Below are 13,227 nucleotides of genomic sequence, written 5' to 3' on the forward strand. Positions count from 1 at the left end.
AAAATCTGACTGTTCCTATAGTTAAAAATGAACTCTTACATTTCTCAGAGCCACCCTTATTTAAAGTCACACTGATTTAATTATTTCTATTATAACTCTGGAGGGCCCAGGTGCAAAGCATTATAAGATCTTTGCTTACTATACTCCTTTTTACTATATGAAATTATTTTACTAATTTGTTCACTCCTTTATTCATCTTCACTCATAAGATCTTGCTCATAAGATCTTTTTGACTAATATGTCCCCTGGGTCTAGAACACTGCATGGTACATAGGAAGTATTCAATTAATAATCGTTGAATGAATGAATGAATGTAACTGACATCAGTAATGATAAAGAACAAGCCATAACAGGGCTGAAACATATCCTCCATGATCAGAAGAGGGTTAGAAAAGACTCATCCAAGACCAGAGTTGGGACCAAAGACTGCAGTCCAATGGAACGAAACAATCATTGTAGAAAGTGATTGGGTATTCAACAAAGTGGCTATTGTACATAACAGGAAATCTATACTATTCTATGATTGAGGAGTAGGGAGGTATAAGGCCATTTGGTCATCGGAATTCTTAGGCTCATTTTGGAAGATCTCAGGAAACACCAATACTTAGAAACAGGCAAAAAAGAGCCATGCAATAACAAAATAATCCTAGAATTCTACCCTTTTTGGTACTTGTGCTGGTTTGGAGCAGTTATGTACCCCACAAAAGGCTGTGTTCTTTTAATCCATCCCTGTGGGGGCAGACCTATTGTAGGTGGAAACTTTTGATTAGGCTATTTCAATTGAGATGTGACCCAGCCCATCCTTTACTGGAGTCCCTTGTGAAGAAGATAAAAGCCAGTAAAAGCCCAGAGAGCTTAGAGAGAGAAATGCCCAGAGACATTTGGAGACAGCCACTGATGCTAGAACCAGGAGAGAAGGACCAGCAGACATTCCCATGTGCCTTCCCATGTGATAGAGGAATCCCAGATGCCAGCAGCCTTTCTTCAGAGAAGGAATCCTCTTGTTGATACCTTAATTTGGACATCTTCATGGTCTTAGAATTGTAACTTGTAACTTAATAAATCCCCATTGTAAAAAGCCAACCCATTTCTGGTATATTGCATTCCAACAGCTTTAGCAAACTGCAACAGATTTTGGTACCGAGAGTGGGGTGCTGCAATTTGCAAATACCAAAAATGCTGGAACAGCTTTATAAATGGGAAAAGGGAAGATTCTGGAAGAACTTTGAGACACTTGATAGGAAAGGCCTAGATTACTTTGAAGAGACTGTTGGTAGAAATATGGACACTAAAGGTACTTCCAATGAGGGCTTAGACAGAAATGATGAAAGTGTCATTGCCAACTGGAAGAAAGGCAATCCTTGTTTTAAAGGGGCAGAGAATTTGTCAAAATTGAGTACTGGTTTTGGATGGAAGGGAGAATTTGAAAGCAACACCCTGGGATACTTAGCTGAAGAGATTTCCAAATTAAATGTGGAAAGTGCAGCCTGGCTTCTTCTTGCAGCTTACAGTAAAATACGAGAGTAAAGGGATAAACTGAGAACTGAACTCTTGGGTACAAAGAAACCAGAAACTGATGGTTTGGAAAATTCTGAGTTTCCAGAAAGCAAGTCCTCAAAGAATAGAGCCTCAAGTGAGGATTTAACCAGTCAGCCACTGGAGATGGAGTTATCCAAAAAGGATTTGTGGAAAGTCCTGTTGTCTGATGGTTGGGACCCCTGTGAGCTGCATGCCAAATTGACAAGATTTTTTTGTGTGAGATCTGTATGAATATTTGGAACCACTGTCAGCCTGGACTCAAAGGGACAGAAAAGGGACAGATTAAAGGAAAAATGACTTCAAAAGCAGAACCATGGAAGCTGAGGTCTGGAGTCAAGAAACCTCAGGCCACGAGAGCGGACTGACCCATGCATGTGGAGAGGATGGGTTTGCTCTGGAGTTTGCAGAGGGTGGGCCTTCCTCCCCATTTATCAAGAAGACTGTTACCACCCCAGGGCTCTCAGATGCCTGGGAATTGAGGGGAGTTAGGCTGCTCCATTGTGCAGGAAGAATGCTGCTGCCCCAGACCTCAGAGAGGGTGGAGCACATTCCCTGGGAATTGGGGAGAGCCTGGCCACCATCCCACTGTTCTGAGGGGGTTAAGAGTGTGCCCTGGAGATGGCAGAGAGAGTCTGGGTGCCACCCAGATACTTGAAGAGGGTAGAAAAGAGAACAAGGCAGTCTTCCCAATGCTTGGTGATGTTGGAACACCCACCTCTGTGTTTTGAGAGAGCAGGGCCACTGTGTAAGCCCTTGGAGAGGGTGGTACTGCCGCTCTCTCAAGCCCTGAGGATAAAACATCTTTCTGTAGATGACTCTCAGACTTTGAAATCTAATAGAGTTTGCCCTGAAGGTTTTTTGAACTGTTTTGGACCTGAGACCCCTGTTTTCCTTCCAATTTCTCCCTATGGAAATGGGAAAGTTTATCCTATGACTGTTCTTTCTTTGTATATTGGAAACAGATAACTTCTAAGTTTCACAGGTCCACAACCAGAGGGGAATTTTGCCTTAGGAAAACCACACCTGTAACTGATTTTGATAAGACTTTGTACTTAATATTGTTACTGAAATGGTTTAAAGCTTTTGTGATATTGTGATAGAATGAATCTATTTTCCATATGGAAAGAACATGTCTTTTTGGGGTCCAGAGGGTGGAGTGTGCTGGTTTGGAGCTGTTATGGACCCCACAAAAGGCCATGTTCTTTTTAATCCATCCCTGTGGGGGCAGACCTAATGTGGGTGGGACCTACTCCTTCACTGGAGTCCTTTGTGAAGAGGATAAAAGACAGTAAAAGCCCAGAGAGCTTAGAGAAAGAAATGCCCAGACATTTTGAGACAGCCATTGAAACCAGAACCAGGAGAGAAGGACCAGCAGATGTTGCCATGTGCCTTCCCATGTGACAGAGGAACCCCGGATGCCAGCAGCCTTTCTTCAGAGAAGGAATCCTCTTGTTGATGCCTTAATTTGGACATCTTCATGGCCTTAGAATTGTAACTTGTAACTTAATAAATCCCCGTTGTTAAAAGCCAACTCATTTCTGGTATACTGCATTCCAGCAGCCTTAGCAAACCGAAACAGTGCTCCACAAGTAACTTGCATAAAAGGTCCACTTGAAGCAAATAAATCATTATTGTAATGGTAGAATTTGACTATCCACTTATAGGGAGATGATCAAGAAAATTCTGTAACAACAGCTGGGTTCTGGGTTTTGGGTTAAACACAATGTGCCAAATCTAACGGTATCGGTGAAGGGTTTGCTAGATTCTCATCACTGTTTATGCTAAGCTGGGTAGTATTTAAAACATATTTTAGCCAACAAATATATCTCGAACACCACCAATTTCACCTATGAGAGCTCATTTCTAATATCTCTTAGCCTGATAAGCAAGCTATAAATTTCACCAATGAAAATCCATGCTACTATTAATTATGCCAATTAGCAAAACCTCTGCTATTGATGGGAGATATAGATAGTGAAGACATTTGTAGTAGTCATACCTGGAGTGTGGCCTTTCTTAGTAACCTTATAATTCCTGGGATATGGGTTCCTAATTAGGTTCACTGATTTTTCCTGTGGGTAGATTAAAAATAACCGATTTGTACAATACAGTCTATGCTGAAGTATTTGAAAGAAAATTACAGACTTCATAATGGGATCTCTGTTTATAACTGAAAAGGCTCCAGCCAGTGAGTTAGAGAGACAAAGAGGAGGTATACTGGAGGAAATAATGAAAGAATTGAAGCCATAGCAACCAAGCAGAGATCCAAGGTAGGCAACCATCTCATGTCAGGGCAGAAAACTATCCAGGCAATTGAGCAATCCATACAGGTGGCACTAATATGAGTGGGGTCTACCTAGGAAAGGGGAAAAAAAAAAAAAGGCAAGGATGGAACACTAAATCCAGAGTGAGATGGATATGCAGGGCTTCTCTGCTGGGGCACTAAATTTTCACTCTGATCTTGGCATGGAATGCCTGAAGAGGCCAGAGAATCAGCAATTGCTAGAAATCATGATATTATTATAAGTCCCATGCCCTATGGGGGAAGTGAAGAGAAGAGAGAAAGGCTGACGTTCCTTAAGCTGTAGGAGTACACACACACACACACACACACACGAATATTTTATCTAGAATCCAGTTTACCAATCATATTTCACTGTAATCATTTTTCTTTGAAATCCTATAAATTTTATTAAATTTAAATTATTCTGAGCCCACAGGCTGCCAAAAGAGTACATGGCACAAAAATTTTAAGAATTCCTAGATGCGTGTGTGTGTGCATGTTTAAAGACCTTTAGGAAGACTGGGTCAGAATCTGGGGTAAGGCTGAACCTACAGGTATGTGCTGGTTTGAATCTGTTATGTACTCCATAAAAGACTATGTTATTTTAATCCACTCTTGTGGGGGGCAGACCTATTGTGGGTGGGATCTTTTGATTAGGGTGTTTCCATGGAGATGTGACCCTGCCCATTCAAGGTGGGCCTTAATTATTTTACTGGCATCCTCTATGAGAGGATAAAAGGCAGAGACATTTTGAAAAGAGCTCAGAGATGCTTGGTCAGAAACAACAGGGAGAAACAAGCAGAGAAGCTAAGAGAGAAGCTAAGAGAGATATTTTGGAGAGAAGCTAAGCTATGTAATCCAGAGTTTGGCCCCAGGAGAAGCAAGCAAGGACCCACAGGAGTTGAGACAGAAGCCCAGAGACATTTTGGAGAAAGCCACTGAAACCAGAAGCTAAACCTGGGAAAGAAGGTTCAACAGAGCCAGCCATGTGCCTTCTTCCCATGTGACAGAGGAACCCTGGATGCCATTAGCCTTTCCTCAGAGAAGGTATCTACCTCTTGATGCCTTAATTTGGACATTTTCATGGCCTTAGAACTATAAATTTGTGAACTAATAAACCTCCATTGTAAAAGATAATACATTTCTGGTATATTGCATTTCAGTATATTTAGCAAACCAGAACAGGGTAAGGTAGGGATGGTCATCAGAAGACCCATCAAAGTGGAACAGGGGAAAATGAAGCAGGGTTTGGGGTACGAGGCAAGAACCAGCCCCACCATTTTTATCAGAATGAAATCAAGTAAAATTTAACCATCGGGGGAAAGCTGTCACCAAAGGCAAACAGCCATTGGAAGAGGTGCACAGAGAAGGGTGAAAGGAGGGGGAATCCTCTTGATCATTCATAGCCCCAAACTTGTATCTTAGCAGCTGGCTCACAGACATAAATTCAAGTGCAAGTAGTTTATTTAGGATGTAATCGGGTAGAGGAGCGGGGAAGTGAAAAAAGGAAGGGAATCCAGCCAAAAGTTTTTTTTTATTACTACTCTGGGCAACTGGAGCTTAATCCCACTGGGGAACCCCGGGAGCCAGAGGAGGATATGCACCTCCAAGTTATCCCACCCGTGGACCAAGGGCACTGAGGTCTTTATACACCAACTTCTGTCAGTCATTGGTCAAAGGCTTCTTGTGGGAAGGCCTTTATTTCCTGGGAGTTCTGGCCTCATTTTTGAATGGGGAAGTAGAGAAAGCAGCATCTGCTACATTTGATTAGGGAGCAAGCACAAATTTGAAGTAACAGTTGCAATTAACTCAACATAATAGGGTGTCTGAAGTCAGAGGAAGGGGGAATTCAGGTTTTGTGGTCCTCCTCTGTGGCAAAGAGAAAGAGGAGGTAGAGTCGAAATTTCTTCTCCTAAATGATCTTTATAGTTCCCAAAGTATAAGCAGTATATCCTTGGTTGTTACCAGAAGTAAACACTGAGGCTGTACCCAAAGACTGCAGTGCTATTTGTCTTCATTACCAGTGAGAGTACAGTGTGAGTGGAATTAATTGAAGGTTGAACATGAGGCACTTGGAGAGCCACCTCTCTCCAGTCACAGGAGGGAAGAGTCTTCTATTTGGCTCAAAGCTCACTCTGTTCTCCCTCCTCTTGGATGACTCAGGAGAATGGATCTTTTCAAAAGCATTAAAGGGGCCATGGAAAGAAAAATGGTTTTAAAAGCCTGATGAAATTAAAAGCTAAACAACACAAAACAAAACTCCCAGCATCTGTGCCCTGATACATCATCTAACTCCTATGGTAAGTGCATCAAGCACAGCCTTTCACTTGGGAGGGCTTGTGGTTCTGGCATTATTCACTCCCTGAAACTAGAAAGAACATCTCTGTTCCCAGGTCATTGAATAGTAAAGTTTATGTTGCTATTACTGACACTGATTTTGCTCCGGCCACAATGTTTTATGAGAAAGAGCCAGATTTCTGTGAGGAACCACAAAGACCTGAATTTCAGAAGGCAAGTTTGTTTGTTCCTTTGAATGGTACTTTATTATTATTCCTCAAACTGCTCCTTTCTGGACAAGTGTATAAAGCCTAGAAAACATTTTCAAGGCATAATTATAGGTAAACGGTTCTTGCTAAATGGAATATGATAAGCCTATTGCTATACCCGGGCCTCCAAAGTTTTAATCAGGTTAGAAGAGAATGAAGTAACTCTTTATAGCCTGAAACTTGGATTTTGAAGTTGATTTTGTCTTAAAGAGATTTTTTTTGCCTGCAAGACTATCCAGGGAAGTCTTTATAAACATTGTGGACCCAGAAGTAAGGTTTCTTGGGAATGTATGTCCATGAATTTCTACTGGCCTTTTTCCAGTCAGGAATCACTAGAGAGAAAAATGTCTTAACCAGAAATGGCAGAGGTGATTCACAAATACAAATGGAGGGTTCTCCCCCGCTCACGAATTAATTGATAATATTTTTACAGTTATCACAGTGAATATTTTTTCAGATCTAGAGGTCAGAGTTTATCTGCTATTGTTCCCTGATCTAATGCATCTCTGTAGGGAAGTAGCTGGTATTTTAATAGAGTCTTTGGTTTGAAATTATGAGAAGACTTGCCATTTTGAAAAAGAAAAGTTACTCTGATGAATCACTGCAAATCAGGTAGGCTTCAATTACTGGGATGGCAATGCTGAGATGGGAGAAGAATATATAATATATTTAATCCAAAATGGCTTCTGATAATGTTCAACAAAGTAGCAGTTTTCTGGTGGAGAATCTGGGGATTTAACAATGTTTGGGTTTTTTTTCTGTGTCCTTTATTTGGTTTGTTTCTGTGTAGATGCACACATGGATTTGACTCACTTATGAAAGGGCTCAACCTTGCCTTGGTCACTGAGAATAAGTTTGCTCATCTGTAAAATGATGGCTTCTCTGAAGTCCTTTCCTCCTTTGTAGTCAGTGTTCTATGATATTATGCACCTTTGGACTTATCTCCTCTTATATTAAGCCTGTGACAGGGGAAAGGGGGGCTCTGAGAAAGGGGAACAGAATGGAAAGTGGAAATCAGGAAAATTTTACTCCTTTTTTTTCTGGAAAGAAGTCAATTAGCACAATTCTGATTTACAGTAAAAAAAAAAAAAAAAAAAGAGGAAGCTAGTGTATGATTTATTTTGCACCTAAGAAGACTGTAGGGGCATTGTTTCTCAGGCTCATAAGGGAAAATGAAGAGAAAAATGTCTATTGATATCTCATCTCTGTCAACTACTGAAATATTCTCTCTAGGATTCCAGAGCAGCGTAATGGGAGGTTGAGAAGAAGATGCCATTGGCGTGGGATGCCCTCAACTTTGTTACAGGGACTAGATGTGCAGGGGCATGCATCTCCCTTCCCTTCTTTCTTTAAAAAGTAGAGTGCTGGACATTGAAAACAAATTACCAGTGTACTTCATCAGCATGGTAATGGCCCAGCTGATTGGGCCAATACATTTTTCTCCTAACAGATGTCTTTGCATGCCTCTTTAACACGGATTTCTTCTTACAGGTAAAATTTTGGCAGATATAAGCCTATGGTTTGTTTTGAAAAAGTTACATAAATGGAGTTGGCACAGTTGAGAGTTGTTCTCTACTTCAGCAACAGAGAGACAGTTGGTCAGCTCTGTCCTATTTTCCATAACCCCAGAGAAATGTAATATTAAATACTGGGTACTTAATGAAGACTGGGTTATTCAATATTAAAATTCAACACAGTTGAAAGTAACACCCCATTAAGATTTTAAAAGTGTCAGCCTTGATTCTTTTTAATTTGAATTGTTTTTCTTACAGTATGTTAGCTATATAACATGCAAACAACCTCATCATTAATATTCACTCAGTCTGACGCCTCCTATGCAGCCAGATGCTAGCAGAGCAGTGTAGGATTAAATACTCCCAGGATTAAGAAAACTGTCCATAATGAGTCTAGCTACCTTGCAGATAATATGTAACCCCATCTCACGTGGTCTCAGTATATACAGAAAAAATTCAATGAAGTTAGACCAAGAAAGAAAGGCAAAAGGGCACATTTCTTTACATTGATGGAAATCACAGATTTTTTTTTAAAGCTGAGGTGCTGAGAGCCAAGGATGGATGAGAGCCTACTTTCTAAATGTCTATACATTGGAGACAGGATTGATAGTCTTATTAGCCTGCCCTTTGTTTACTTAAAACATCCCAAGTCTCTGGTGCTAAAAGATTTATACAGCATTTTATATTTATAACTCATTTCTATTCATTATTCTTCAGGGTGGCTGCAAGAAGGCTGTTCTGATACTGGGCCCAGGTTTCAGAGAGGACAACAGGCACTGAGAGATTATGATGGGACGGAAGCTGGCAGGTGGCAGCAGTAGGATTATAACCAACTGTGTTTCTATTGTCTCATAAAATACATGATCAGAGGTGAAAGAGAAGACTTGGAAAATTCGGGGAATTTCTCTAAAACCTTGGTACTTAGTGCCTTACCCACTAATGCAAGAGCCTTCTAAGTTTATATTGCCCTTGGAATCTCCTTGGGGCTATGTATCTTGTGTTGTGGCTACTGAATTGGGGGACTAGGTAGTGGGAAATGGGTAATACAAGCTTTTTATCAGCCCTGTACCTTCTCTCCATGTCATCATACTCTGACACCATTTATTTAAACATGGGAAGCAGAGGACAGCAGGATAATCTGACGCTAATAATTATCCATCAGGAAACAAAATATAACTGCAATTTCCACCCATTTTCAAGTAAGGGGTAACAAGTAGGTGCTGCATTACACTGACTGTCCTACAACTTAGTATTCTGGAGACTGCACAGAAAAGGAAAATTAACCAACACATTTCTTCATGAAAGAGTACTTTCATTCCTATATATGTGCTTCTAGGAGCAACACACCATGAAATCGTCTTGGCTTTGTTTCTAAAATTATTTTTCTGAGGATACTGTTCTGTACTGTTTGGTGGAAAAAAGGATCCTATGGTCAAAAAGTTTGGGGAATGCCCACCCCAGGTGCCACCCCAAGAACTGAATAGGCTACTTTCCTCTTGCAATGCCCCACAGAACCAGGTTCCTGGTGATGACTGCCACGTTAGCTCACCCATCCACCCATCAGCCCACTGCACCCCACAAACCCATCCCTCTCCTGTGCCAGGAACTTGCCACCACTAACACCATGCCCTATTCATACCCAGTGCTGACTCTGAAGCAGAAGTTATCTGCAAAGGCATCCTGGCTGCAGATAAGTTCCCCATTGCCAAGCGGCTACAGTCCATTGGAACTGAGAACATGGAGGAGATCTGGCCCTTCTATCCCCAGATGCTGCTGACAGCCAACGACCGTGTGAACCCCTGCACTGGAGGTGTCATCCTTTTCCATGAGGCACTCTACCAGAAGGCAGATGATGGACGTCCCTTCCTCCAAGCTAATAAATCCAAGGGCAGTATTATGGGCATCAAGGTAGACGAGAGCATGGTACCCCTGGCAGGAACAAATGGCGAGACCACCACCCAAGGGCTGGATGGGCTGTCCGAGCACTGTGCTCAGTACAAGAAAGTTGGAGCTGACTTTGCCAAGTGGTGCTATGTGCTGAAGATTGGGGAGCATACCCCCTCAGCCTTGGCTATGGAGAATGCCAACATGCTGACCATTATGTTAACATCTGACAGCAGAATGGCATTGTGCCCATTCTGGAGCCGGAGATCCTCCCCAACAGGGACCAAGATTTAAAGCGCTGTTGGGATGTAATGGAGAAGGGGCTGGCTGCTCTTCACAAGGCTCTGAATGACCACCACATCTACTTGGAAGGCACTTTGCTAAAGCCCAATATGGTAACCCCAGGCCACAACTGTACCCAGAATTTTTTTCATAAGGGCTGTACCTCACAGTTCCCCCTGATGTCTCTGGAGTCACCTTCCTATCTGGTGGCCAGAGTGAGGAGGGGGCATCCATCAATCTCAATTCCATCAACAAGTACCCACCTCCCCACCAACCCCCCCAACCACCGCTGAAGCCATGGGCCCTGACCTTCTCCTATGGCTAAGCCCTGCAGACCTCTGTCCTGAAGGCCTGGGGTGGGAAGAAGGAAAACCTGAAGGTTGCCCAGGAAGAGTATGTCAAGCAAGCACTGGCCAATAGCCTCATCTGCCAAGGATAGTACACCCCAAGCGGTCAGGCCAGGGCCACAGCCAGTGAGACCCTCTTAGTCTCTAAACATGCCTACTAAGTAGAAGCATTCTAAAGCTACCCTCTTAACACTCCAAGCCCATGCCCCCTCCCACACTGATTCTTGAGGATCTCCAGGCTGCTCTTTCCCATCACTCTTGCCTCCTCCCGTGAGGTGTTGTCTGGATATGCTAACACCATCACCCTTCCCAGCCCATTGCCAATAAACAACTATTTAAAGGAGACACAAGTTAGGGTAACCCTAATTATTTTGTCCCCTTCCTGAAGATTTGCGGTGTATCCATATCATGGATAAAGGCTCTGAGAATTCCTACAGTAATGAAAGTATAACTCTATGTAACACAGTTTCTTCCTTATAAAACTACTGTGGAGCCATTTTGCACGGAACACATATTGCCATCTTGAGCTAGTGGGTAGCCACTGAAGGCACTTTAGGAAAACCTCTTCTAAGGGATTAAAAAACATCACAGTTCACAAAGACATATTTCCATATGAGAAGGAATGGCTGTGGTAGCAGGCTTCATCATGCTGTGTCTTCCACACAGACAAGCTTTTCTCTTTCATTCCTTTGAAGATATTTATTGAGTGCTGACTCAGTGCAAGGGATTTGGAAAAAATGTTATGGTCACTCCCTTCAAGAATCTCTAACTATGGGGAGATAAGTAATTACAGTCAATATTTATATTAGAAATTATTGTAGATAATTATAGTGTGATAATGGTAAGGCATATCCTCTTAGGTTATTTTGGTTGCAAGTAACAGAAACCAAGGCAGACTGGTTTTAGCAAAACAGAGGAATACATGACAAGAATTCAGAGGTGTTTTGTGGAGCTCAAGGGCAGAAATGCAGCCAGCTCAGGAAAGACCTGGAAAGCAGCCAGGATTCTCTATTTGTCCTCTGTTCTAAGGGTCGGCCTAAATCTTCTAATACATTCTTTTTATATGACTGCCACAAAGCTCCTTAGCTTATATACTATAGGAGCGTGCACTTGCAAAGAATATTTTGCTTTTTCTTTTTTCAATTCCTATTCTAATTTCCAAGGAAAGAGAGTGATTGACAAAGCATGTGCCAAATATCTATACATGGTTCAGTGGCCAGAGGTCTGGAGTCCCATATAAAAATATGACTGATGTGGACTCAGTATCCACTCTGATTTCATCTATTGTCATTTCTGCATACAATCCATATTTTACTGATACAAATGATGGTTGTCTACTGAGAAAATAAAAAAGAATAAACAAAAATTTACTACTGATAGAATTCTGGAGAAACATTCAAAATCTTGCCTATGTATCAGCAATAACCAATTACAATGCGTACAACCTGTTCATCATCATCATCATCATCATCATCATCATAAGGACATAATTTAAGTAAAGATTTTCCTTAATGAGAACGTGCAAGATTGAAAATTACAAAATTTAAATAACAAGCCATTGAAATAAAGGACCAAAATATCCAACTTGGGTTCTCCAGAGGTTGAGTTTGTGGTAGTTGAATTCTGAAACTCAGTTACTGACAGGCAAAGGGCCTCTCTCTTTTACCCCAACTTGGATGAAAAGTAAACCACCCAGCCTCAACAAGACAAACAGCAGATATTCATTTGCTGACTTACACTGTCGTCTACCTTTCTATATGTTAGTGACTAGAACTAATTGTTGAGGTAATGAATAAGTAAGAGAGAATTTAAGCAACCACAGGAAAGACAAATTAGCTCCCAGAAGCCAGAGAACAATAAATCAAAGTGGAATCCAGGCTGGGAAGTTGGCAGTAGGCACATTCATTGTATACATATAATATTTTAGTTAAATATTATTCACCTGAGGAGACCATTTATGTCTTTTCCTAACTGACAGGTTGAAGGGAAATTTGTAGATTCAGAAAGGGAAATATTTGGGACTATCATTTTACATATTTCACAGGGGAACATCTTCATCTTAGGAATTTTTAGAAAATTTATTCTATGTATGATTTTCCAAAGATACTGTATTTTCACTACAGGTATTAGATAGTTTTAACTTAGGTAACAAAAATTCTAAGTTGATTATTCCATTCTCTAAATCTGTTATATTACTGTGGTCTGATAAAAATTTATGCTTTTCACTCAAATCACTCTTCCTGAAACAGTTTAAATTCATGAGGCTATATACTGCTGTTTTTCTCTTTTATCCTGTGAAGCTTTAACTCTTTAACCCTGTGAAGACTTCTTATTTTTAAAGGTACTGATTGCTTGTAGAATAGAGTTACTTGAATCCCAGGGATTTAAGATTTTATTACTTTTCTTCCTACAGGTATTGGGAAATTATTTTTGAATTATAATTAAGTGGAAATAGCTCAGTATTTGTCTTCCATTATTTAGCTCCCAATATTAATATTTGGTAAAATAGAGAATAAAAGGAATTTCAAGACAAAATTATGTTTCTTTGCTCCCAGGTTCATCTGGGCTTGGGGTTAGGCTACTGTGTCTAAGGTTTTAACAGCAAAAATGTATGTAAGTATGAAAATTCTCCTAACTGATAGTTTTAACAGAGAATATTAGTGGCATCATCAAATCTCCTGAGGATATTTTAACATGCATGTTATTCATTTATTCACCATTCAACAAGTTGGCGGTCAACTGATTTCTGGCTTTCAGGATTTTCTACTTATGTTTTAAGTCATGGATTGGCAATCTATGACCTGTGAGCCAAATCGAGCCAACTCCCTGTT

At 40.9% G+C, this 13,227-nt stretch overlaps 1 pseudogene; it reads left to right on the top strand.

Moving 5' to 3' along the window:
* Positions 1-9,507: 9,507 nt before the first annotated feature.
* Positions 9,508-10,650, top strand: LOC119523063 (annotated as a pseudogene).
* The last annotated feature ends 2,577 nt before the right edge of the window (positions 10,651-13,227 follow it).

The sequence above is a fragment of the Choloepus didactylus genome, chromosome X, assembly GCF_015220235.1.
Source record: "Choloepus didactylus isolate mChoDid1 chromosome X, mChoDid1.pri, whole genome shotgun sequence".
In the NCBI taxonomy this organism is placed as follows: domain Eukaryota; kingdom Metazoa; phylum Chordata; class Mammalia; order Pilosa; family Megalonychidae; genus Choloepus; species Choloepus didactylus.